We start from the raw sequence: 27,761 nt of genomic DNA, 5'->3' as shown, positions 1-27,761 counted from the left end.
CAAAGCTGGAGGTATCAAATATCAGATTTGAAGCTATACTACAAAGTATACCAGTAGTAATTTAAAAAGTATGGTACTGGCACAAAGATAGACATATAGATAACATGGAACAGAATAGAGAACCCAGAAATAAATCCAGTGGTTTATTGATCAATTAATGGTCATGGTCATTAACGGTCAGTTAAACAGTAACAGAGAAGGCAAAAATATACAATGGGAAAAAGACAGTCTCTTCAACAAATGGTGCTAGGAAAACTGAACAACATGCAAAAGAATGAAACTATACCACTTTCTTACAGCATACACAAAAATAAATTCAGAATGAACCAAAGACCTAAATTTGAGCCCTGAAACCTAGAAGAAAACATGAGCAGTAACTTCTTTGACATTGGACACAGCAACATTTTTCTAGATATGTCAAAATTAAACAATTGGGTTATAGCAAGACAAAAAGCTTTTGCACAGCAAAGGAAACCATCAACAAAACAAGGCAATGTACTGAATGGGAGAAGATTTGTAAACGAAAAATCCAATAAGGGGTCAGTATCCAAAACATATATATAAAGAATTTGTATAATTCAACACCAACACACCAAATAATCTAAAAATGAACAGAGAAGGAGCATCTGGGTGGCTCAGCTGGTTAAGCATCTAACTCTTGATTTCAGCTTAGGTCATGATCTCAGGGTAGTGAAACTGAGCCCCGAGTTGGGCTCTGCACTGGACGTGGAGCCTGCTTAAGATTCTCTCTCTCTCTCTTCCTCTGCCCCTCCTTTCTCTCCCCCACCCTCTCAAATGAATGAATGAATGAATGAATGCTTTAAAAATGAACAGAGGAGGGGTGCCTCGGTGTCTGAGTCAGTTGAATGTCTTACTCTTGATCTCAGCTCAGGTCTTATCTCAGGGCCAAGAGCCCACATTGGGCTCCATTCTGGGCATGGAATCTATCTTTAAAAAAATGAGCAGAGGACCTGATAGACATTTTTCCAAAGACATACAAAAGGCCAACAGATATGGGGAAAGGTGCTCAACATCACACATCATAAGGGAAATGAAATCAAAACCACAATGAGATACACCTCACACCTGTAAGGATAGCTAAAATCAAAAAGACAAGACATAACAAGTGTGGTAATGATGTGGAGAAAAAGGAACCCTTGCACACTATTGGTGGGGATGCAAATTGGTGTAAGCACTATGGAAAATGGTATGAGAGTTCCTCAAAAAATTAAAAATAGAATTATTATATGATTCAGTAATTCGACTACTGGGCATTTAACCAAAGAAAATGAAAACAATATCTCACCTCCAAGTCCCTAACCCCTGACCACTTGCCCTGGGAAATGCCCATTGCCAGGTTATGAGCAGTCCTTTAAAGACATCCGTGACGTGAGGAACTAAGGCCTCCTGCCACTAGTTGTGTTAGCTTGGAAGCGGGTCTCTAGCTCATCCTAGCCTTCATGGGACCACAGTGCCAGCTATTATCTTGACTGCAACATCATGAGACACCCTGAGCCAGAACCTCCCAGCCAAAGTATTTTCAATTTTCAACCCTCAGAAACTGTGTGAGATAATAAATGTTTGCTGTTTTAAACTGACATGTTTCGGGTAATTTGTTATGCAGCAACAGATAACAAAACAGATGCCTTAAGGTATGATAGCCATTTGGTGACCCCCAGGATGAGAACCACATTCTAAGGATGGTGGAGGTTGTTACTGATATAGTTGAGCATCAGTTCTGGACTACCTACATTAAGATTTCTTGTCAAGGGAAATTTCTATCTGTTTAAGTCACTTACTAAAGTTTTCTGTTATTTGTAGCCAAACATATTCCTAACTGACATACTCAATTCCCAAAACCCAATTTCAGTTTCCAAAGGAAGGTTCCTTTTATTCAAGGATCTGCCTCTGCTCAGAAGCTCATACTTCTCCTATCTTCTAGAACCCAGCTATTCATTTTCTTGTATAGAAAAAATACCCAGGCTGTCCTGCAGACACTCCTGGTACTGAAAGGCAAGGACTAAAAGGACTAAGATTATCCCTTTCATTCAGAAAGCAATTACAACTATTTTAGTATAAAGCCTACTTTTTAAAAGATGACTCCCTTTGAGTATCCTTTTAAAAAAATGCATTTGGGGCAGCTCCGGTGGCTCAGTGGTTTAGTGCTGCCTTCAGCCCAGGGCCTGATCCTGGAGACCTGGGATTGAGTCCCACGTCAGGCTCCCTGCATGGAGCCTGCTTCTCCCTCTGCTGGTGGTGTCTCTGCCTCTCTCTCGGTCTCTTATGAATAAATAATAATAATAAAAAAATCTTTAAAAAATGTATTTGGCTATACTATAAAACAGAGAAGTCAGGAATGGACTGTGAACTGCATTATATAATCTACAGGGAAATAGGTATCTTGATGATACTCTGCTTTATCATATAGATTCTTGGAACATGTTTCAGCCAAAGAGCAGAAACTGGCTGTCTCTACCCTGAATGAAATACAGAAAAAGTAAGCTTCAGTTCCAAAAAAATGTCTCCTATAATCCCCACATCCCCCCTCTTAACTGCAAATCTCTCTCTAGATGCCAAAAGATGCCAGAACTGTAACGTATAACAGAAGGAAAGTTTCATTTGGCAGAGAGGTAAAAGTAATTTAGATCCAGTGACCTTGCTTTGTTTTTTCATTCCAAGTGTACAATTGCTCAGAGATAGAGGCAACACAGCCCCAGAAGAGGAAGAAAAATTACAGGAAATCCTGATCTACGTTTGTCCAAAATCATCAAACAATCTGGGTAACTGGTATTCACTCATATGATAGCTTTTAAGTTGTCAGCAACTCTTGGCAAATATAAGAATAGAAAGTAACTTCAGCGACTGAGCTCTCAAAGGCTTAGTTTTCTTATGGGTCTCTTGCCCTTAGAAAAAGGTAAGGAGGGGGAGGACCAATGAAAGTAAATTTAGCCAGAAAGTAAACCTTCTGCTTTAAGAGATAATGTGATCCACGATACCAGGCACACTATATTTGAGGAAATATTAAGATAGGGTTTTCTAGAATTTATATAACTTCAAATATATAAAATTTGTAGATAACACCTTAACATTTAGCCAATCCAAGGAAGCTGTTTCTTAAAATGTAATTTTAGAAAAACTGCAGTTTAACTTCGAGATGTAAGAAAATTCTAGGATCTCTGAAAGCAGCTGGAACATACTCCTAGATTCTAATGGTAGTTTAGTTATAGTCAACCAGGCACAAAATGGTGTTCTGCAGAAATGTGAGAGTTGTTATTCCAATGATCAGATTTGCTTTTAAAGTTTACTCAATTGCACATGTTCAGAACTAATATGACATGGATTAATAAGCCTAGAATATCTCTTTGATTCTAAAACATGGTCACCTCCACAATAACTACAACATATAAAAGGAGAACAGGCAGGCAAAATTTAAAATACTAGTTCCCATCTCACAGAGACCCACACAGCACTCTTTATACTTAGAGAAGCTGTCGTATTTATGCATTATTTTGCTTTTGATCTGTGGAATTTAGGATTAACTTCAGTTCTAATTTTTATCTCCCTTTCACTGCCCCACCAACCCTCCCAATAACTGACAATAACATATTGTTCTAAAAAGTTACTTATGATAATATTCCTGAGATTTTTCTGTAATTTGAGTGTGTCTTCTATTCACAGGAAGACAGGCCTAGACCATAACAATGAAAGTGAACTCCACCAGAGGCAGGACAATGTGAGTCAACTCAGGGACTTCCCCTTTGCTACACCATGGTACTCTTTGACCTACTTTGGTTTTATACAAGTCACCCCCTTAGTTCTCAGCCTAAAAACACCAGAGCTAGGCCTCTATTGAGAGCACTGTGCACTCATAAACAATAATGACAACATGCATACACATTTATATTTAGGAGTAAGCATCTAATCTGTGGAGAAAGCCAGGCTCTAAATAAAACATTAACAAATCTTAAATCATTGTTTTCCTGAAATATATTCTAAAACACTTAACAGGGGACTTTTAAGATACGTATTAGAAGAAATGTTGTAACAGCATTTTTAAACTAACACTTCACGTATGCATTCCTGATCCAGAGGAAAGCAATTACACCTTTTGTTTAAGGAATCTGTTTATAAAACTTGACAATTTCCAAATCCTAAGTCATTTTCCAATGGAAAAAGATACATTCTACCCTTTCTATGGATTAGTTCATTCAGTACAGTGGAATTTTATAAAGATTTTAGAAAAGCATCATGTGAAAATAAATATTAATGACAGTGAACTAATCTCTTTTAAGGGGAAAATCCCTTAAAGGCAAAGACAATTCTCTCCCTCCCTGCTTTTTGGGTCACAAAAAGCAGGCCATTAATGACTAAAATGAGTACAGCATCTGTAGGATGCTCCATTCTCCTTTAACTAAATGAGATCTGTACTGATTATGTCATTGAGCCACTAGTAAGTCTCTGAAAAATTTGTTACTGGAAGATAGCGATCTGTCCCCTAAGACAAGTGACCAAGAAAATCAGGAATAATCATAGGTTTTTCCTTTCCTTTTTCAGTGTCTCAGGAGGGCAAGTATATACTACACTCTAACCTTCCCTCCCAATCTTTTCATCAGAATAGAATGACTTCAAAATCAAATACATATAATAAGTGGTTAATTCAATAAATGTGTATGAGGCTTGATTTAATTTATAATTAAAATTGCTACTCAGAAAGTTAACATTTTGTTTAAAAATGCATTCAACTTTTGGAAATACTTTACACATATTATTTATAACTCAAATGTACACCTGATTTTCAAATGCACATAATCTAAAAGCAGCAAGTCTTTTCCAAATTAAAGCTCTCTTAGGAAAAAAACACATTGAACTAATATAGATACTTGTGAACCACATCTGATTCCACATATTGGACTTAAATAATTGAAAGGCTTGTTATATAAAGAAAAAAAGAGGCTTGACCAAAAAACTTTTTTTTCAACAAATTTAGTGACTTTGGAACTTTATAACATATAAAAGTGGAAAAATTTTTAAATTTTAAACTTTCAGTTATAAATATAAATTTATTTAAACAAAAACTAAATGGAACATATGAGAATTGATTTCGCCTAAATATTCTGCAGTAAACTTGATCTTCACTTTCCACTTTTAAATTAATCAATCTATTTTTTAGTTTTTACTAGGTGCCTCCTGATTGATGGAGAAATAAATGATGAGAAAGCCTGGCATGGTCTCTACCTACCTGAAGCTTTACTTTAGTGGAAGACAGACATTGATCCAAGAACCAAAAGTGATGAAAGTATGGTGCTTTGAAGAGTAGAGAGAATGGATCTAGTCAGGAAGGTCTGAGGCTGCTTACCTGAGGAAGTTACAACTGAGTGAGATTTCAAAGATGAGTAGGAGGAGTTTATTAAGTGAAACAGAGAGACGAGAAGCTCTTTCCAGGGGGAGGGAAAAGCAGGTAGAGAGACTTTCTAGTGAACAGTAAGCACTCTGAAGCACAGTACACTGGAAAAAGGAACTGCAGCTGGCCTGTGACCCTGGACCATTTGGGAAGAGTACAAGGAAGAGTACATTGCAAGATGTCAGGTCAGAGGTCACTGGCAGCCAGACCATGCAGGGCCTTAGAGGAAGGGTGACTATTCATTCTGGCTAACTCTTGTTGACCTGGCATCATAACCCATCTTCTCATAACAAATGTCCCAGTTTCAATGATAAATTAAGTGAGGCCATGTACAGAATTTTGTCCTTGCCTAAAACACCACTGGCAGTCATATAAAAGAATTTTAAAGCTGTGTGTGTGTGTGTGTGTGTGTGTGACAGAGACACAGAACAATAGCCATATTGCAACATTAATTTAAAACATGAAAGTAAATATACAATTGCTCTAGAGATCTCCACCCCCCCCTCTGTAAACTCTGAAATGTACTTCATGGTTGGCCTCAGGGGAAAAAAAAGACATCTGAAATTGTGCTCAGTGAATGGGCAATAAAACCTTCCACCAGAGAGAAGCTGCCCTTAGGCGCTTGGTCACTGTCCCAGTTCCCCACTGCCCTTAGAGGTTGAGTGGGCTTCTGGCCTGAAGATGGGGGGACAGGAATATGTCTGTCAGCTGCGGTGGAAATGCATATACATTTATGTGAGATAGAGAAAACAACTGCCAGGATAGGCTCAAGAGTAATTGTTTAAAAAGAAACAGGCTGCAGGAGCTGTAGGGGTTGGGGGTAGGGTGGGAGAAAGTAAGGCAGAGAATGTAGAAAAGAGAAAACCTGAGGTGGTGGAAGGCCAGAAGGCTGCAGGAAGTAACAGACCAACAATGTGCCCCAAATTCCCCTTGGGCCTTACCCAGTATGCAGTTCAATGACTGCATACTCCAATGATGCAAAGGGAGGGGATGAAGGTGATATGGAAACGTTCATGAAGGAGATGATGGCAATCAAGAGAAAGTTTGGGGGACGACTGCTGAGGAATTGCACATCTTTACTGGAAACTCACTGTCATGACATTTAACAAATTCTTGAATCCTGAGATCCTTTTGAGATTAATACAATGACCACTACTGCTTTCCCTTTGCATTTCTCTGGCGTACCTTTGCTGATTCACTCTGTATCTGGTGAGTTTTCCGTTACATCTTCTTTTATTTTTTTAAGGTTTTATTTATTTATTTAAGTAACCTCTATATCCAACATGGGGCTTGAGCTCATGACCCAGAGGATCAAGAGTGGCCTGCTCTTCCAACCGAGCCAGCCAGGCACCCCTTCTGTTACATATTCTAATCTGATTACCTTTCCACCCAGTTTATAAAATTTTCAGCAAGGAAGCTTTACTATATCTAGCATACCTATTTCTTTCAATTGCAATATTAACATCATTATGTTTCCTTAGTTTTAAAAAATTCATTCTTTTTAACCCTTCATTCCAATAACACTTAATTTAGTTGCTTTTCTGATGAATAAAAGATCATATAAACCCAGAAGCCTACAATCTGGATGTCCCACTGTTCAGCCTTATTCTTCAACAAAATAACTTGAACCTCAATGTCTCCCCATTCATCACAAATTCCCCTCTCATCCACAGAGATCGAGTCTACCTGGGCATAAAGGGACAGTTTCACCTTAACTGTGGGCTCTTCCGCACTGTAACCCAACTCATCTCCCTGGGCTCTCATGGCACTCTCCTTGCACAATGCCCACTTCACCATCATTGCCTAAAGCATGACTAATACGTAGCCACTGAGTGTAGTTGTTTACAAACATTTTGGAAGTAAAACAAACTACAGTATGTATAGAGTAAATCCTCTAAAAATGGATGCAATATGATTGTCCTCCAAATTCAAAGAACACAAGAACTAATGTAAATACTTCAAAGGGATCCATTTCATTGGCAGATTGTCATTCCAATGGCTATATCCTTATCTTTTTCCTCCCTCTCTCTAGACTCTCTCTTCCCTTGTTTCTCAGTACCTAAGTCACAAAAAATTCCCTCCCCCCATAACTGCTCTCATCTTGACTACTCACCAGAGCAGTTTATTTTGTAGCTTTCTTCTACCAGATTACCACCAAAGAACTACTCTTTTTACAACCCCGATCCATTAAGATGTCTTCCTAAATATAGGTATGCTAGATATTTTGTCTCTCCAGATCCTCTGACCGATTCTACCTCATTGTGTGCTTCAGAATGCTCACCCCTAGGGATTATATCATTGGGGTTCCCTTGCCATCCTGCTTATAATTAGGTTCTTCCAATGGGAGACACTAACAAATTGAAGGGCAGGAGGAAGAAGGTCAGGATATTCATTACCCCATTTTCCCCCTGCCAGGCTGTGGGCTAGTGGTGAGTATAATATTCCTCTACTGAAGGCCATAGACCCTGTTAGGCAGACAGCCTTCTTCTATAGCTGTAACTCACAGGGTTCCGGTAACTACTCCCAACCCTTGCCTCTTGAGGCTTGCATCTATTTAAGTGGTGATTTCAGGTAAGCCTGTTAGGAGACTTTTCTTTCTGGCCTACCCACATCACTTAAAAAGAAGCTGCAGTTGGTCCAGGCAAATGGGAGGGAGAGTAGATAGAAGTTGTCAGATAATGATAATAGCTAACCTTTGTTCATTCATTCAACAAATATTTATTTGGACATCTGTTTGTATATGCTACCACTGGTCTAGAGAGCCCAGCAGAGAACAAGGAAAGGCGTCCATCTTCATGGAGCTTACAATCTATAAGAGGTAGACAGAATCAACAAGAAAATAAATAATGTCAGGTAGTGTTTGAGACTAAGAAGAAAAATAAATCAAGATGAGGAGCTAGAAGGTAAGAACAGGTGTTATTTTAAACAACTGAGGCATATGCAAGGATAGATTTAGTGTTTTCTTTTGTTCACCACGTTAAGTACTAAGGCAGGCAACTGTGTTAAGTACCTTAGAGAGATAAAGGTGCTGTTATCTCAGTGACAGGAAGTGCTACTGTCTTGTTTTGCAGTTACTTAGCATCTCTAAATCTAAGAGATGCTAAGTAACTTGCCCAAGGTTAGACAGCTCGGCACAACCAGACTAGGGACTCTGGCAATCTATTACCTATATCTGTATTGATTAACTTTTACTGAGGAAAAGCACAACCCCAAAATCTGTGGCTTGCGTATGTATCTCCTCCTGCTTGTGTTACATGAGGACTAGAGCTCTACCATGCTCCCCTGGGCTCCTTGTGTTCTAATTCTAACATTCTTAAAGTGAGACTTTTTTTTTTTTTTTTAAATTTCAGAGGAAGAGATTAGTGATTCATCAGTTGCACATAACACCCAGTGCTCATTCCATCAAGTACCCTCCTTAATGCCCGTCACCCAGTTGTCCCATCCCCCCATCCACCTTCCCCGCAGCAACCCTCAACTTATTTCCTAAAATGAGTTATAGAGTCTCTTATGGTTTGTCTCCCTCTGTGATTTTTGTCTTATTTTATCTTTTCCTCCCTCCCCCTATGATTCTCTGTTTCTTAAATTCCACATGAGTGAAATTGCATGATAGTTATCTTATATACTCAATGGAATATTAGCCATCAAAAAATGAAATTTTATCATTTGCAACAATGTGAATGGTACTAGAGGGTACTAGAGAGTATTATGCTTAGACCTGAATTTTTAAGATCTAGATTATCAAGTGTGGGTCTGCTAGTTTAGGACAAACATCACAAATAACTCAAGTACCAATACCATCAGACATACACAAGAGGGTCAGCAGACCAACAGAGATAAGCCAAAGTTGAATCAGTAAGATTTTCCTTTTGTTGGTTTAAAACTCCCAAATTTCCATCACTTAAACTTTTCTCTAAAGTTTAAGGAAGATAAGTTTAATAGTCAGTACGTCACTCTAGTGGTTCTTAATCTTTTGGGGTTATAATCTCTTTGATAATCTGATAAAACTTGGGCTCTTTCCTAAGAAAAATGCTCATTACTGTACACAATTTTGCATTCAATTAAGGGGCACACAGGCTCCTAGGAAAGACATAATCCTCAATCTGAGAAACCTTAAATTGTTGCATTTTCCAAAATCTCTGCTCTGAAAAATTCCTTCAACTCCCTGGAGAACAAGAGTGATTCTTTTTTACTAATTATTTAATTAAAAGACAGTTAACTCTAATTATTAGCATTTCAAACACAGTTTTGTTATCTAAAACAGTTCTATAGCGAAAAAAGAATAAGGGCCTAGCTATTAAGAACTACTTATTTCAGCTTCTCTAAAGGCAAGTTTTATTTATTGATTACCTGTGTATAAATTAGTCATCAATATATTTTTATTCTATGGTGGCTGATTTTCCCTCTATACTCAGTGGCTTACAACAAGAATGTCGTTCAGTACAACTCTGGTCCCTGAGAAATACAAGTATAATTCTAAATTATCTTAGGTCACATATAGCTTTTTTTTTTTTTAGAGTAAGGTAAATTTGCCCCCACCTCCCCAAAAATCATGAAATGCATCCCTAGACTACTAAGAAATGATTTAAGGTTCTATATCGTTTTTAAGTTTCATAGTGTATTGCTGAGCTCTTTTTCTTTTAAGCAGAATACTACTAAAATATAAAACAACACAGGAGAGCAAGCAGGCAAGTAAAATAGTATCTTTTCTTTTTTGGTTTTACAAGATTTATTGAGAGAGAGGGAGAGAGTGTTCAGTGTATGAGCAGTGGCGAGGAGAGACAGGGAGAGAGAAAATTTATAAACTTCTGTGCTAAGCCCCGAGCCCCACACAGGGCTGGATCCCAGGACCCTGAGGTCATGACCTGAATCCAAACCAAGAGTTGGAAGCTTAACTGACTGTCCCAGGTGCTCCAATAATAACTTTTTTTTTTTTAATTTATTTATGATAGTCAGAGAGAGAGAGAGAGAGGCGGAGACACAGGCAGAGGAAGGAGAAGCAGGCTCCATGCACCAGGAGCCTGACGTGGGATTCGACCCCGGGTCTCCAGGATCACGTCCTGGGCCAAAGGCAGGCGCCAAACCGCTGCGCCACCCAGGGATCCCCCAATAATAACTTTTGATACATGTTACCCTAATGTTTCATAACTGAACCACAATCTGGCAGAGCTCTCATTAATACATATCCAAATTATTACAAGGCTAAGGCAAAGAGCTTTAATAGGACCAAAAGGATGCTTAAATAAAGGGTAGCTGTGTTTGTGACTTGATCTACATTACTTGTAAGAGAGCTAAGATTATGATAGTTGACTGCAGAACCATTAAAAAAAATTGGTATTTTACACCTGAAACTAATATGACATTTTATGTTAATTATACTTAAAAAAAACAGGTATTTAGTCAGTGTTTTTTCAATAAAAATGGTATTAGCATTTGAATTTAATAGATCTGGGAACAATTATAAATGAACAGGTAAATTTATATCATTTGTACTAACAAAATCAATAATAAAATATTCTTTAGTTTTGAAAGGCAGTATAGTGTTGAGATTAATAGAACAAACTGGAGACCAGATGCCTGAATCTGAATCCCACCTCCACTGTGTAGATAACGTAGGTGAACAGGGACAAAACAGATAACCTCTCTGTTCTTCAGCTTCCTCTTACTAAATGAGTTAATGGGTGAATGAAAGTATGAGAGGAAAAAAGTCAAAGTACTAGTAAGCTCTATGAGGGTAGATTTTTATCTTTTCTTCTAACTAATGTATGTAGAGCCTAAAAGAGTGCCTAAAGATAGCAGGTGCTCAATAAATATTTGTGAAATGACTGAGATTCTAATTCATATTAATATGGTGATTTCTGCAGGGATGGAAAAACTAAACTAGGTAAGCTCAGCTATTTAAACTTGTAAACTTTCCCTTTCTCTCCAAACTCCCTCCCTTAAAACAAAATGGAAATTATAAGTTTTCTTAAGTTGCACACCCAACTCTTCTCCTAAAGCCCACAGCACCAAAATAGTAAAAATAAACTAGTTTTCAGTTGAGCAAGAGTGCCATCTAGTGTTCATAAAAACTATAATAAACTGAAAATTTGGAGTAAATTTTCATTGTGTGATGTAGGCAAAGAAAAAAAACTCATAAATGCAAAATCCATTAGGAAAAAAATCTACTTTATCAACATCCAAAGTCTTTGAAAGAAAGGTAACTTTAAAGGAAATTAAAGAACTGCAGCTTTTAAAATTAGCATATGCCATTATTAGAACAATTCAGAGCGTATACTGAAGTTCTCTTTAACTTATGGATAACCATAAAAGTTATCCTCTTATCAATAGGAAGTGGTATTATTGGACTTATTTTCTCCTTAATGACATGTGTTTTTGGTTTTTATTAGAAGAAATAGAAGTACCCACTATAAAAATTTTGGAAAAATGTATTAAAACATAAACCATGGCCTAGAGATAACCACTGCTAGCATTTGGAGATTTTACATAAATATATACAGTATATATATAGTGTGTGTGTGTGTGTGTATATATGTATATATATATATATATATATATATGGGAAAATATTTCAATTGTTTTTTTTTTTTTAAGATTTTATTCATTTATTCATGAGACACACAGAGAGAGAGGCAGAGGGAGAAGCAGGCTCCATGCAAACGTGGGACTCGATCCCGGGACTCAATCCTGGGACTCCAGGACCATGCCCTGGGCTGAAGGCAGGCACCAAACCATTGAGCCACACAAGGATCCCCGAAAATATTTCAATTGTAATCAAATATTTGTCCAATACATTAAAAACAAATATGAGAAAATGATAAATGATTTTTTTTTAAACTAAACCAAGAGCTTTCCCTACAATTGAAAAGCCCTGGCCTCAAAAAAACAGTATTCAGTGGAGTAAAAAATTTTTAAATTGCTATCAGTTATGTAATCATTTTAATCAGGTTCTGCAATAGCCAAAATCTTTAAGGAGCTGAAGCTTATAAAATGAAAAAAGGTAAATTATTATCTATTCCCTCTCAGATACTACTAAATTGACAGGAAAGTATCCCAACTTTGGTTGGTTTGGAAGATTTGAATAAAAAAATTTGTACTTGCAATTATGCTAATCTCATTCATTATTCATTAGAGAACGCTCATAAGTTTTGGCCTTTAATTCCTTTTCTCTTCAAATCATAGGCACAACTGAGATGTGATTCATAGGTCATTAGTCACTGAATGATGAAAGATGTTTGCCACTTCCCACCTTTTAGACTAATGCTGTTTTCCTTCTAGCACAAAGAATGGGAAGCAGGGAATTGCCTAAGATTGCACAGGAATAATTGGGGTGGGGGAGGCAGAAGCGTCATGGGGGACTGTGGGGATGAAAGAATATCAAGAAGCTGCTAGAGGCACTGGGCGGGCTGCTCCAACTGAGCCTTGGTGGGCCCCAGCCAGTGAAGAAGCCAGACCTGGGGAAGGGCATCCCTGGACAGACTGATGGTCTGAGGCTCCTTTAAGTGGAGAACGGTTGCAAAGTTGGGAAGCAGACAGACTCTGGGCTCATACTATTACCTGCTGGACCACAGTCTCTTTCAGGCCTTCATTAGGTTTCTGGGCATACAATCTAAATCACAACTTTCTTCACAGTGTGCAGGGAGGTCCACTCTGCCCAATCCCTCACTTCAGGAGATATGTTGTTGTGACAGGCTGTTTTAAAAATGATTCTCATTGATCCCTGTGCCTCCTGGTATTCACACCATTGTGTAATCTGCTCCTCCTCAGTATGGGCTGGATAAATGACTTGGTTCTAATGAGCAGATTAGGGCAAAAGTGATGGCATGTCTCTTCCAAGATCAGGTTATAAAACTGTGACTTCTGTCTTGCTGGAACTCTTTTGCTGGTTCTCTCTGGCTCTTCTCAGATGCCTTTTATGAAGATGCAAATGGAGAAATCCACATGACAAGGAACTGAAAGCAGCCTGCAATCAATTAGATTGCTCTCAATCCAAAAGCCTTCAAAGAATTGAATCTGGTCAACTGAATTGAATTCTATGTGTTTGGAAGCACATCCTTCTCCATTTGAGCCTTCAGTTGAGACCATGGCTCTCGCTAATACCTTAATGACAGCCTCATGGGAGATTGTGTAGCAGAGATCCTAGCTAAGCTGTAGTCAGATTCTCAACTCATACATATTGTGAGATAATAAATGTGTATTTTTTTTGAGCAACCAAATTTGTTATGAAGCAATGGATAACTAATTCAATTGGTAAAAAAAAAAAAAAAAAAAAGCTGCTCAAGGCCACCTGACTGACCATACCCTGACAGTCTTTGCCACCATCCCCCAAATGTGGCAGTCTCCCCAGTTACTGTCAAGGCCTGTGCCCTGCTTTTCTTCTTGGCACAACTGGGCACTTCTTTTGTGGGTTTATAGGTTCTCCTTAGTTCTCCTTAGGTTCTCCTTAGTTCACCAGCCTGGTCTCTCTCTCCTACCCAAGAGCTTCTGTACCTTCAACATTGGAAATAACAGGGCATAGGGGAAAACTTCCTGGCTTCAGTGACCAGACCATCTTGGAATCTAAGTGCATGTGTGGGTTTCTAAGATAAGCCACCCATCCTATGTATATTAATTCTATTCCTTTTTGCAGTTTCTATTCACCATTTATCAACTGGTATAAAAATACTTCAGTATTTTAACAAGTATTGTAGTGCCAGTGAGTCCTGGCTGAGTATCAGTGCTGGTTTATGCTGTAAGATTAATTCCTCAGACAAGATTCAAGATCCTAGTTTTACTTCTTTTGAATTAGTTTTTAAATATAATTAATGTAATTTTTACAACTCTTTTGGACATCTCAATCTCTAAATTACGTGGTATGACCACGTAGAAACTGCCAAGCTGGAACTATTTATAATGCCCAACACCATAATGAGAAGGAGCTTTGACAAAAGTCATAGTTATATGTTCATACATGCACTGACAGATGGCAAAAGGAAAATAAAAAGGGGCCACAAGAGGAAACAAAAATGAGGCCAAACTTAGTTTGCAGGGAAGTAGAATAGAGCATTAATGACTTCCAGCCAGTCATCAGGGGCTTGGTTTGGGCATGCTGGAGATAGAAGGAGTGTATACTTGTGTAAACAGATGAGTTGAGGAGACAAGTTAATTATTACATTAAAATTTATATGCTCCATTAAGCTGTCTTTATTATCCTAACCCATCCTGATCTTTCTTTGCTCTGAATATAGCACTCTATATATCATATAATTTTTCCACACTTATTTTAAGTTATTTTTCAAAGTAAAAACATACCCTCGTTTCAAAAAAAAAAAAAAAAAAAAGCTATAGGAAAACAGATTAATGTTTAAGAACACAGACATTTAGGAGTCAGATATGCCTCCTGCCCTCCCAGTATTCACTACTTCAGTTATGTAAGACTCACCTCAGAGAATTGTTGTAGGTATAAAATTAGATAATGCAGAGAAATGGACCTTCAAAGAAAGTGCATAAACAGTTAGTATAAATTCTTCCAGAATGTGCATATAAACCCCAAATATAAAAAGGTGACAGTATAGCAAAAATTGAATTTTGTAGATCTGGTGTGACCAGAAAATGTCTTTAGTGGTTGTACCCCTTAGGCCTGGGAGCCAAGGAAAGCAGTATCCAGGAATACTAAAAGCACTGCTTCTTAATGAGAAAGCCTAGATTTTGAGAAGTTCTGCTTCCTTGGCCAAAGAAATCAGAAACCTATTCTAATCTTATAACAAGGGGGTGCATTCATATTTGCATGTTTGTTTTGCTTGGGGAACAGATCTTCCTCAAAACCTATAATCCACCTGAAATTTGCATGTTATAACCAAAATGCTTATAACAATGCTTAGCACATAGTAAGCACTCAGTAAAATTGAGTATTTATTAATAATTATTATAAAAAGGAAAACTAAAATTTCCAATAATCCTACTCTGAAAGAGAACTACAGTTAATAATTTGGTGCAGGTACTGCATTTGGTTCTTCTATCAGAAGTGGTGCATGCCTTTTTCCCCCTCTATAAAAATATACATATATTTGGCACCACTATAAAAATTTCCTTTCCACTTAAATAGATAATCTTTTCTAATATATTTCAAAAGAATTTTCAATAACTGTAAAATAGTCCTTTATAGAGCTATTATAATTTAATTAACCCATAATTTAACTACTGAGTATTCAGATTACCCACTTATATGAAAATACATATAGGTAATACATTTATATTCTAAATAGCACTACAGTGATTATCATCATACACAAATCTTTCAGATGATTCCCTAGATGTGGAGCCATTATGTATACATTCCTTTAACAACAGTTGCACTGTTGTCAACAAGTTATCATAAAATTTAACATTTTTAGTCACAGTCTTGATTTGCTCTTAATTTTTTTCCTCTACATCACTGATAAATTCTTAAGGGTAGTGGTTGTCTTCTACTGCTTTTTATATCCCCCACAGTGCCAGAACAGTGTCAGGCACAAAGAAAGATTCAAAATGAATTCTTACTTTAAAAAAGTATATTTATTTCAGCCTTAGATGGGGAGATAGAGGTCAATCAGAGGTGCTGTGGGGTTCCGGGGAAAACAAAGCAACCCTGTCATTAAGTATTTCAACAAAGGGAAAGTCACAAACTATCATTTAGTTTCATTCCAACCAATAAAAAACATTTGATATAAACATGTACTAAAATAACAGAATATTTTAAGGCTTGACTCTTCACAATTTTCAACACACCAACTCCCAAATTCAAAGAATCAGCCTTTAAAAACTAATGTAGATTGGAATTAGACTCCTCTTAATTTTAATAATTACCACTAAGGAGATATTAATATAATTCACTGAAGAGAATAATAAAATAAAATCAAGATTAAAATATTCATTGTGTGTTGGAAAAGCCCAAACAACTTGGGGTCAAATTTTTGTTTAGAAAATTACTTTGATATGTCAAACTGAAGAAAGAAAGAAAAGAGTTTGCCTTACATCCATCCATTCTCCAATACTCAATATAGGCCCAATTGTGCAAAGTTTATTTAAATCTTCAGCATCTAAGGAAGATGAACTAAACTTTTCATGGAGCATTTAGGAAAAAAGCAAATGGAATTACTTGTTAGTAGCTCTTACTCATTAAGGAAGTATAGTATTTAGATTTTCCATCTTCTCTGACAAGATTCATTGCCAAAATCATTTTGATTTATCTTGCTTACTAAACTTTTAGGGCACATGCCTTAGATATCAAAACTCTGACCTAAGAAGTGGTATACAAAATTATAGAAAATGCAGGCACTATTATGAATTTGAAAGTATTTTGTGCTTACCAGTATAGTTATGACAGGATTTACAATTAGAAAATATCAATGAAGTATTTTAAAATTTAATTTGCAACATACAGGCAACAAAGTTAAAACTACCTCAATAATTATGTTAATTTAAGTACATAATTCAAACTGAGTAATTTCTTAAAATCATTATATAACTTAAGTCACATCACAATTTTGGCAATTAAGATTAAGATGTCCCATTTTCATCAGATAAATGTTGAACTATGGAAAGGGTAAGAAAAAAGTACCTTTCTATACTATTTAAACATAATCCTTTATGGTTCCAATACCAATTTTCCACAATAATAGAATAAAAGAATCCAAAAGCTTTAAAGTATGCATGAAAGATATACAAACGGAAAAATGATTTCTATATGAGCTCAAACTAATGATAATCTGGGCTTGATTTCTAAGAGGACAATTGAGGCCTCTTTTCATTTTAGCTGTAAACAACTTGCTGTTATGACATGTAATGCAATACCATATTTTAGGAAATTTCAAACATTCACAATCCACAGGAAAAATACTCAACACTCCTACACTATTTTTTTTTTTTTAAGCCCACAATAGTGCAGTCTTTCAGCTACAAAGCCAAAAGCCAGTTAGAAAACCAGTACTTTTCCACTAGAGTTACTTATGGGGCGGGGAAGGGGATGTTTGACACTGCAAACGTTAGGGTCTAAAATAAGATCATTGCAAGGAGTTACTACAACACTCACACTGCCAGCACTGTCATGGCAACAATGAACTAGCTAGGAGAATGCTCTTTTAACATTCAAAGCTAACCTTGAATCTATTACTCATGGAAATATACCAAATTTTCTTTTAGGCAATTTGCTAAAGAAATCATCTTACTTGGTAATCTCCTGAAATAAAAATAAATTTTTCATATACCATATTTCCAAGATCACAGTCCAGAGTCTCCTTGGAATCAGCTGACATTTATAATGACAATATAATAAAAACTACACAGGACAATGAAACATGACATTTATCAGGTTCCAAAGGCAATTTCAAGATGGGTCAGGGTTTAAATAAAAATTTGGTGTGCAACTTACTAATGTCTAAGAATGTAGTTTCCCCTAAAAATACCAAAGTTTTACATTTCATCCTAAAGGAAAACTAATTTGGCACACACACACACACACACAAAAATAAATAGGGATGTCTGGGGGGCTCAGCAGTTAAGCATCTGCCTTTGGCCCAGGGCATGATCCTGGAGACCCGGGATTGAGTCCCACATCGGGCTCCCTGCAAGAGCCTGCTTCTCCCTCTCCCTCTCCCTCTGCCTGTGTCTCTGCCTCTCTCTCTCTCTCTCTCTCTCTCTGTGTGTGTGTCTCTCATGAATAAATAATAAAAATCTTTAAAAAAATATTTTCAGGGATCCCTGGGTGGCGCAGCGGTTTGGCGCCTGCCTTTGGCCCAGGGCGCGATCCCGGAGACCCGGGATCGAATCCCACATCGGGTTCCCGATGCATGGAGCCTACTTCTTCCTCTGCCTGTGTCTCTGCCTCTCTCTCTCTCTCTCTGTGACTATCATAAATAAATAAAAAATTAAAAAAAATATTTTCACTGCTAGGAGCCTTATATTAAGTTTTTATTCAGAGAGTGCAGTATAATGGTGAAAAGTATGGTCTCTGGAGTCTCAATGCCTGTGTATGAAACCTGCTCCTTTACTAGCTACAATACCTTGGGCAAGTTATTTAACCTATCTGGACCCTGATTTTTCCTCATGATAAAATAGGGATAATAATACCTACTCTTACAATGTGGTTGTCAAGACTAAATGAATTAATATATGAAAAGGGCTAAGAACTAGGCTTCCCATAAAGAATACCTATTTCTTACCACATTCAAAAGTATGCATTCTGCCAAACTAAAAAGATTAAAAGACTGCTGCAGATGACTTAAGATTACTTGGTTCCAATGCCATGACAGATTTTAAGGGGGACAGGCATGGCAGCTTAGGAGGAGTCCCAAAGACACATACCAACCACATGCAACCAAGCAAATTCAAGAAATCTAACATGGTGCAAAATCTCTTCTAGCCCCGTTACCTTTCTTGAGGTATCTTTTTGGCAAAGTATTTTTGCTCAGTTACTTTGTTTTAATCACATCTAGCTGTCTTAAGTGGGGCCAGTTACCTGGCAAGAATGAAGGGACTATTTTGGGAACTTTCAGTTTAATAATTTGTCAGGATCCCATGTGGGGAGCAGAGAAGGAACACGGATAGCGCAGCTCTAATCTTCTCAAGTAGACCTTCAAGGCTAGCAGTCCCTGCAGCAGATAACTTGCCTGAGTTATCAGCCATGAATCTACCAAGCATAGAAGATTCAGTTGCTTACTGACAACATTGGCATACAAGTCATGATTTGCTTTTCCTATATTACATGTCCCTGGAGATGTATTTGAAAGTCAAATGCTCACAAGTGGAATAATAGACTAACATGATATCAAGGGAGGAATCCAGTTCCCAGAAAGCTAAAGCTAAAACAGTATTTATAAAATCCTTAATTTGCTTCCTAGAGTTGTTTTTTCCTCTAGGGTGCTATCCTCTGGGCCAGGGAACCTGGAAAGTCGGTGAATATTTTTCTGGTTGCCCAGAAACTTGGGGTACCCTAAAAAGCATATCGTGCCAGGGGGCTCAATTTTCCATCTCTATTGCACTGTGGAGGCAGGACAGAATATTAATAGTTAACATTCACTGAGTGCTTACTGGATTCCAGTAAGCATTGCACATGTTACCTCATTTAATCCTTTCAACTCTGTGAGGGAACTGAGGTTTAAGGAGGTTATGTAATTTGCCCAAGGTCACAGAGTTTGGCAGAGCAAGACTTAAAGCCAGGTCTGACTAACTCCAAAGCCCATGATCTTGACAATTATACTCTGATCTTGTCCAAATACCGAAGCAAAGGCCTTGGCCAAGGACCTCTTCATACTTGACCACCTGGATGACACATGCAGCTGCCTGCTGGCTCCCTGCTGGTGCCATCCTGACAATAGCAGAAGGGTGTTAGACTCCAAGGAGGAAATGGATGCTACAAATCTGCCATCACCACTACAGCAAATCTCTGAGCAAGCCAAACATCTACCTTGGGGCAGTGGTTGGTTAGAAGCACCCTGTGCTAAAGTTGGACATCAGCACTAATCAGCTTTTTAATGAAAATTCAATGTACAAAAGGCAATTAGGAGTGTTAATATATGTGGATACAAAGTGTGGGATATTAAAAAAATCCTGAAGTATAATGCCAGTTCGGAATTTGACTCATTAACTAAACCACCTAAGACCAGGCTTATCACCATCATCATCACTGATATTTATTGAGCACTTACTATGTACTTCTACGCTTTACACACTCACTTAATTCTCAAAACTACCCTGAGTTTGGTATTATTATTCTTACCCTCATTTTACAGATAAGTAGTCTCAAAGAATTTATCCATAAATAAATTTGTAGGTAACAAAGTGCTTTACCAATATGATCTTTTTAATAATCAAATCATAAAGTAGATAAATATGTAAATTTACAGATGAGGAAACTGAGACTACAGAGGTTTATTCATGAGCATATGTCTGGTAAAGAAAATCCAGTAAGATCTTTATTTTTTTTTTTCCCAGTAAGATCTTTAAATTACTCTGAAGTAATATCTCTAGTCAATGTGAGACTGTATGCTTAGAACAGAAAACAAAATAAGTCAAGAAATTTTTAAGCAGAATCATTATTAAAATTAAGTGAAACAGCCTTTCTTCTGACATGTCAAAAGGCAGATAAACATGGTGTTTGGCACAGAGAAAGTACACAACAAATACCTAATAAATGAAATGAGAAGAAATAATTCACAGGCCAAATGGTAAAATCTACACTGTCTCAAAAAAAGTTTAATTCTTGGGATGCCTGGGTGGCTCAGCAGTTAGGGTCTGCTTTGGCTCAGGGCATGATCCCAGGTCAGGGGATCGAGTCCCACATCGGGCTTCCTTGCATAAAGCCTGCTTCTCCTTCTATGTCTCTGCCTCTCTCTCTCTCTCTCTCTCTCTCTCTGGGTCTCTCAGGAATAAATAAATAAAATCTTGGAAAAAAAATTTAATTCTTTCTTATACTCAGAACCTCTGTCATCAACAAAACTGAATCAATACAGGTTATATTTTATAATTTAAGTCTGCCAATGCATACATTACTTGTTAGATGAAAAAGTAGACACATCTTAATTTGGTGAGGTATAATTTCTGTATCTTTGAGAGAACCCTGGTTTGTGAAAAAAGTCTCTCCCTATCACTTAAATCACTTTTTACTTTTGAAAGGCTTCTCTTAAATATGTCCTTCAGTACCACTGAACATATCACTCTACCACTATTTTGCAAGGCTTGGTCTTTATCACATGATTGGAAGAATATCTTGCTGTGTTTAGGCTATGAATAGCATTTGAAAAATTACTCAGTTATAATTATAGACAGCTAACACCTGCCAACTTGCTAGAAAATGAAATCATGTAAAATTTTAGGAGGAGTGTGCAATGCCTGTCAAACACTTAAGTATCAAAACAGTAAATGCTTACTTTGAGTGATTCTAACTAGACTTTACTGAATATTACACATACAATTGATGAATTTTTAAATAGTATATTAACTTGTCAATTTAAATAATTTTTTAAGTTAAAACACTAATTGAATACTATTTATTTGTTTAAATGAAGAGTATTCATTTAATATGTATATATGAAAGTTGATTTGGATAACCCACAAACTTCACATCATATATTTTCTTTCCCTTTAGTATGGTTTAAAAGCTTAAGAAGTTTTAAGGTAATTTTATAATATAAATAATGTATAAATATTTCATAATAATAAATTATAATTCATAAATCTATGAAACTACCTTTTTAAATTAAAACTACCTATTTACCACATTAAAATGGGGTAAGAATAAAATATAAAACTAAAAATATCTCATTTTTCTAAGGTAGTGACATATTTCATTGTATTCTAAAAAAATTTTCTTATTTTGTTATATAAAAGAGATTAGAACATAAGACAGGTAATTGCTGTGTTGCCAAATTTCACATGAGTTTTTTTTCTTATAAATTGAAAAATGTCATAAACTGTGACAGTCTACTAGTAACACAAACTTAACAATAACAATGCCAACTGGAAAGATCCAATAAATGGTCTAAATTGTTACCCTACAAAATTCCTAAGTATTACCAGTGAAAAAGCTTTTTTAAAAAGTAAACATCTTTTAACCGACTTTTTAAAAAAAATACACAAACATTATGATAAGTGTATGTTTATCAGCACTAGTTTAACTTGGTGTAGTAACCACAAGGAAAAAAGAAGCAAAGCATGAAATGTTCCCATAGTATGCCTATTTAGCTGAGGTTTTCACACTTCTATTTCCAGACTGCCCAATACCCCCAACAATACCATCATCAAATATTCTGAAGAACTCTCTGATGCGCCTGAGTACATTGTGCCTGCATAGAGTACTTGGTAATTTTATCAAGGTCAACGAAGATCTGACTTAACGTAATAAATGTGGTCTAGAAAAGTTTAAGTCCTATTTTCCATTGACTTCCATTTAAAAAGCAAGTATTTTACCATATGGCATGACAAAATAGACTGGTTTGAGAAACTGCGACAAAGAAGAGATTAAAATTGGTGGCAAAGCTCGCCTGGTGCTAATGTACCTCCAGCAGTACTTTTCATCCTTCCATGCACTTTAGGCACTGCCTCGCCCACGTCCCCAGCATTTCCCCTGTCCTTTCACAAGTTCTAAAAATGTCCTGATTTCTACGGTTCCTCCAATCCATGTTAATTTGCTTCCACATGAACACTGTCGGTTTTCAAATTTGAAAATCCTTTATGATTAAGACATGATACCAAATAGGACCTTTTTGTGTCAAAGTTTTAAATGTTTGTTAACACTTTATTATATGCAAGATTCCATGTCTACTTTCTGTCAGGTCAGCTTCAGCAAATCCATAAGCTGTTTGAGTTATTAATTTATTTTCTATTCAGATGGCTAAAAGATATCCTACAAATTTCTAATGGTCACCCACCCAAAGGAAAAAAATATAACTCTAAAAAAGAACAGCACACCTATTTTCTAATTCTTCCACTCCATGGATGATCTGAATAGCAGTTTAAGGACACAAAGTGTTAAGATGAGAAAATAATTCTAATTAAGCTGAACTATTGTTTTTCAGACAGTCCTTCCTGAAGTCATGAGCAACCCATGACCTTAAATTGGAATCTAATAAGCAAGAGTTTAACATCCCATTTTTCTACAAAACACTATATCCCATTTATAAATTAAACAGTGTGTTGAAAAACCCCATTTTTGAATTAATCATTTTGAGATTTTTTTTTCCATGCTAGAGACCATTTGGGGCACTGTAACAGGAATTAAATATTTGAAATCTGAAAATTAAAAAGAGTATCCTTGTTAGTTTCAGTCTTTCTGAAAGTCAGAACAAAGGAAGGGGACAGGATGTATTTATATATTATAAAGAGGACACTGAGGGTAGATAGTGCAGATATGATTCATCCTGTAAGCCAGTGGGGTTAAAAAAAAAAAAAAAAGATAAGCTATTACTTTGTCTGCAAACCATTTAGGGAAAAAAAAAAAGTTAATAGCTGCCTTCAGTTTCTTCACATTCTCCATCTAAAGAAACAGAGACAACCTGAGGGGAAATAGCATTCTCCACTGAGATCAAAAAGCTACTAAAGAAAGTGGTCAAAGGTAGGAATAAAGTCAGGAAGGCTTTCTCAAGGAAAGGGACTGAGTTCTCAGCATGTTAGTAAAATAAGAAATGCCAGAAAATAATGGATATAGAAGAAAGATAGTATAAATACTGAAAGAAGACTCTCATATTTGCTGTGGCTAGGAGCAGCAGTGAATTTGGTTGAGATGCACCACCTAAAACTTTTGGCTTTGACTACATATAGCAGTAAAAAAGAAATCAAAACAATTTAAAAGGCCAAATCTGCTTCTAGAATGTTCCTAATCTCATGTTACATTTTATAGCATCATTATAAATTATGTTTCTAACCTAATATAATCTAAATTATAACTAGACCAAAACAATATTTTACCTAGTGAGATATTAGATCAGTTCTAATATAGTAGCCTCTGAATAAACTTGACTGCTTTCTGTCCCCCTTCTTCCTCACCAATAGAAATTTTTTTGTTCAAGTGATGGGGGTGTCCTGGCTGTCAGGGGCTAAATGCAGATTAGTCCAAACCAAAATGAGAAACGCCCAATATCCTTGCCAATGACTAGCTTAGAAAAGGGCATGTGACTCAACCCTAGTCAATAAAAACTGACAGAAGTCGGCTAGAGGCTATGAAAAAAACCTTTCTTCCCTGATAGACACAAGTGAAAAAAACCTTCTTCTCTGTTGTAGATGGGTCATGACTGCACATGGAACCTGGAACTGTTGAGGCAACCTTTTCGCCATGAGTAGAAATAGTACTTGCTATGCTGAGGAAAGGAAAGCAGAAAGATAGAAGGTAAACAAAAAGGTAATGTACTTCGGTAATGAACCAATCAACCAACCTTGAAATTGCCCAACCTCAATATTTATTATGCTAAATAATAAATCTCTTATTGTTAAACCTACAAACTATGTATTACCCAAACTGGATAGCAAATGGATACTCTAACTACAACTCTTAAAAACTGAAATGTGCATCATACCCATTTCTCCTTGGGTGGGGGATAACAATTACTTCACTAAATGAAAGTCTCCTCCACCCCACTTAACAAAGATATATTACTATTTGTTACTTATTCTAAATTTTCTAAAGCCAAATTACTTTCAGATAGTGTTAATTGCTGGCAAGCTTATAAGAAATTTTAACAGTTTTCCTTTTTCACAGTACAGAAATGAAAATGATCAAATGACCATTCTTAGAAAAGTACTTGACTATTTTGAACACTCATAATCTTTTGATGAATATCACACAGTCACATTCCTCCCTTAATTATATGCATCATAAAGACTACAATTCATCCATAGACTATACTAATGTATCCAACCAGTTTTAATACATCTGTTCCTTTGTTTAGAGAATCAAACATATCAAAAAGGTATTAAGAGATTTAGAACAACAACAAATCCAGCATAAATAAAGCCTACTATGAGAATAGAAGACCTTCCTCAAAAGCAGGGAACGGTCTTATTGATTTTCCAGTCCACCGTACAGTGCCTGGCACAGAACAGTTCTCAAAAGTGTGTTCAATAGATATAAATATGTTGATGTGAAATCAATAAACTGAGAACAGGAATACAGAGAATGCTCTCTCTCAATGTGCCAATTTTTTTTTTTTTTTTTTTTTTTTACAGGTTTAGTCATTTTGAGTTGAATCCATCCTACCCCTGCCCTATTAACTCTTTTCCCAACTACCAGACCTCTGAGCTGATTTACAGCAATTAAGAGCAGGAACAGCTGCAGGAATTGCATAGTCAGTTCAGCTTCTAATGCCTTACTAACATATAACAGAAAGCATTATGGAGCACTACATTTTATTATTTGGCTTGCCATGTGAGGCTAGAACAGTAATGTGGAAGCCAGATGACGCTGGACATTACGTGACATTCTTAAGTTTAAATTCTATCCTCAAGGATTTTAGGCAGGAGAGTAACAAGATCAGATTTCATTTTAGATAAATGACTCTGCAGTTATGTGGAGGATGGATATCAAGGTGGAGGACGGGGAAGTGACAGATAACAATGGCAGGACTACAACTATCGTAGCAGGGGCAGAAATACCTTCAGGAGCTTTTTCTAATCAGATGTATCATAGGAAACTTAATCTCCACACATCCAAGAGAGAACTCACCACTCCTCCTAAATTGACCCTTTACATCTCTTCTGTCTCAGGAAATGACTGAACTATTCGCCAAGTAGTTCAAGCCAGAAATTGGAGAGCATCCTTGATTTTGCTATTTCCCTCATCTCCTGTATCCAATTCAATACCCTATCTTGGGGTTACTAACTCTTAGCGATCTCCCAAACCTATTCACTGTTTCCCACTTTTCCTACTATATCCTGCTCCACCATAATTTTTGCTTTGAACTAGTGGAATAACCTAACTGATGTTGCACATCCACTCTTGACCCCTGAAATTCAGTCTCCATGTTGCTCCAAAAGTAATCCTCCTAATACACCATGGATTATATCATCATCTTGCTCAAAACCCCTCAGTGGATTCCAATTGTTACTAGGATAAAGTCCACCACTCTTAACTCGGCCTACAAGATCCTGTTATCCAACTCCTGCCTATAAACAGTAAGAATTCCTGATATCGCTGAGCATTTCTTAGGTGCTAGGCACTGCACTATGTTTTGCAAGTGTTACTCATTTTATTCTCATTGTGAGCATCATCGTCATTTTGCAGAGGAGGAGACTGAGTCAAGGAGAAATTATGCAACTTATTCAACATTGTAGAGCTAATTAAGTACTGGAGCCAGTTCGCACTACAGAGAATGTGCTTAAGCTTTCACTCTCCCTTCAAAAATATGCTCCAACCACACTGTGTTACCTTTCCTAGAACTCATCAGCTCTCTCTTGCCATGAGGTCTTCACACAACTGTTCCCTCTGTGTGGAATGTCCCCCTCACAAATTTCATTTTCTGCCTGGATTATATCTATTAATTTGTCAAATCTCTGCTTAAATGTCATCTCTTCAGGGAAGTCTTCCCTTACTAAAATTACATTATTTGTTTACTTCCCTATGATCTGTCTCCAGTAAGAGGTCAAAATTGTTCATCACTGGTTCTTAGTTCTTAGAATGGCATTCACGGGGGGTTCAATAAACATCTGTTATGTGAAGGCATGCATGAATGATGTGGGGATGGAAACTCCCTACTCTGATAACTTTATTCAGGCTGATAAGAAATAAAAAGTAGCCAAATATAAATCTGTTCATCCACTGGATATTTAGTAGCTTCCAGGTCCCAGCCAGTACTCTTGAGAACTTGAAAGGCCCTCCTGGGGTCACAGACACATAAACATGTGATTATAGCACAATATAAGAGTGCCTGTTACAATAGTAACACGAATTAAGTGCAATAGATGCAAAGATCAAAAAAAAAAAAAAAAAGAATATAAATCTATGGAGAACTTTCACAGTGGAGGGGATTCTTGAATTTTTTTCCAGGATGAGTGAATTCTGAAATATATATCACATGGTCTATGTCTTTCACTTGTGAAAAAGGAGAGAAGCATTCATTTTATACTGGGGCACTTTACATCTCATTTAATTCTCACAACAGCTCTATGTTATTATTCCCATTTTATAGATGTGGAAATCCAAGCTAAGAGAGATCAAGTAACTTGTCCAAGGTTATACAGCACATTAATAAAGGAGGAGAATTTGAGCCGAGGTCTAACTCCAGTACCCATTTACTTACCAATATATCACAGTCCTTTGACCCTGCACTCCCCAGAGCCTAATTACTTCTGTTTTCAATATAATTCTGAACTAAATTGGTTATCTGCTTTTCCATTTGAATATAAATAAGCAACAAAATTAAAGATTCAGGAGAGACCAAAGTGAAAAGTATGTGACAGTAAGGGGGAGGAACAGAAAAACTATTAAAAATCGAACACAAATATTTTTAAAAATGGATCATATAGCCCTATACACTTCACCCTCAGCTAAACAACAGTACTTGATGTGATTAATGATGATCCATAATGGTGGTTGTAGACACTGCAGTCTGAGAAATAGAGAAATAACTTTTAAGGCTTAAAAGTCTTAGGCACCTAGAAAATTAATTCCTCTCTGGTAACTCTGGACAAATGAATTGTAACAGTTGTTCCCAAACTTTGTGGGAAGAACTATCCCAAGATCTTAAAGAGTCTTCATTTTATGAACATGATTATTTTTTCTGTTGCTTTAAACCAACCAAAATAGAAAAAACTATTAATCTTAGCTTATACACCCAAGTGAATTATAAGTTTTAAGAGCTTTTCATAAATGACTTCAACACGTGGAGTAATTCAGACTGACCAACAGAGTGTTACTGAC

The 27,761-nt window shown here is 36.7% G+C and overlaps 1 protein-coding gene and 1 long non-coding RNA gene across 2 annotated transcripts in view; both read right to left on the bottom strand.

Moving 5' to 3' along the window:
• SESN1 (sestrin 1) overlaps nt 1-27,761 on the bottom strand; it is a 98,519-nt gene that overhangs the window by 69,095 nt on the left and 1,663 nt on the right. The gene's annotated exons all lie outside the window — the stretch shown is intronic.
• On the bottom strand, nt 131-24,107 carry LOC144317018 (uncharacterized). The gene is made up of 3 exons (XR_013382877.1): nt 15,917-24,107; nt 14,820-14,868; nt 131-13,361 (listed from the first exon to the last, which is right to left on the bottom strand). It is a non-coding gene; the product is annotated as an uncharacterized LOC144317018 (long non-coding RNA).

This window comes from Canis aureus, chromosome 7, assembly GCF_053574225.1.
Source record: "Canis aureus isolate CA01 chromosome 7, VMU_Caureus_v.1.0, whole genome shotgun sequence".
In the NCBI taxonomy this organism is placed as follows: Eukaryota; Metazoa; Chordata; class Mammalia; order Carnivora; family Canidae; genus Canis; species Canis aureus.
Note: the sequence above shows the minus strand (reverse complement) of the source record. Positions and strands in the feature narration are given on the sequence as shown.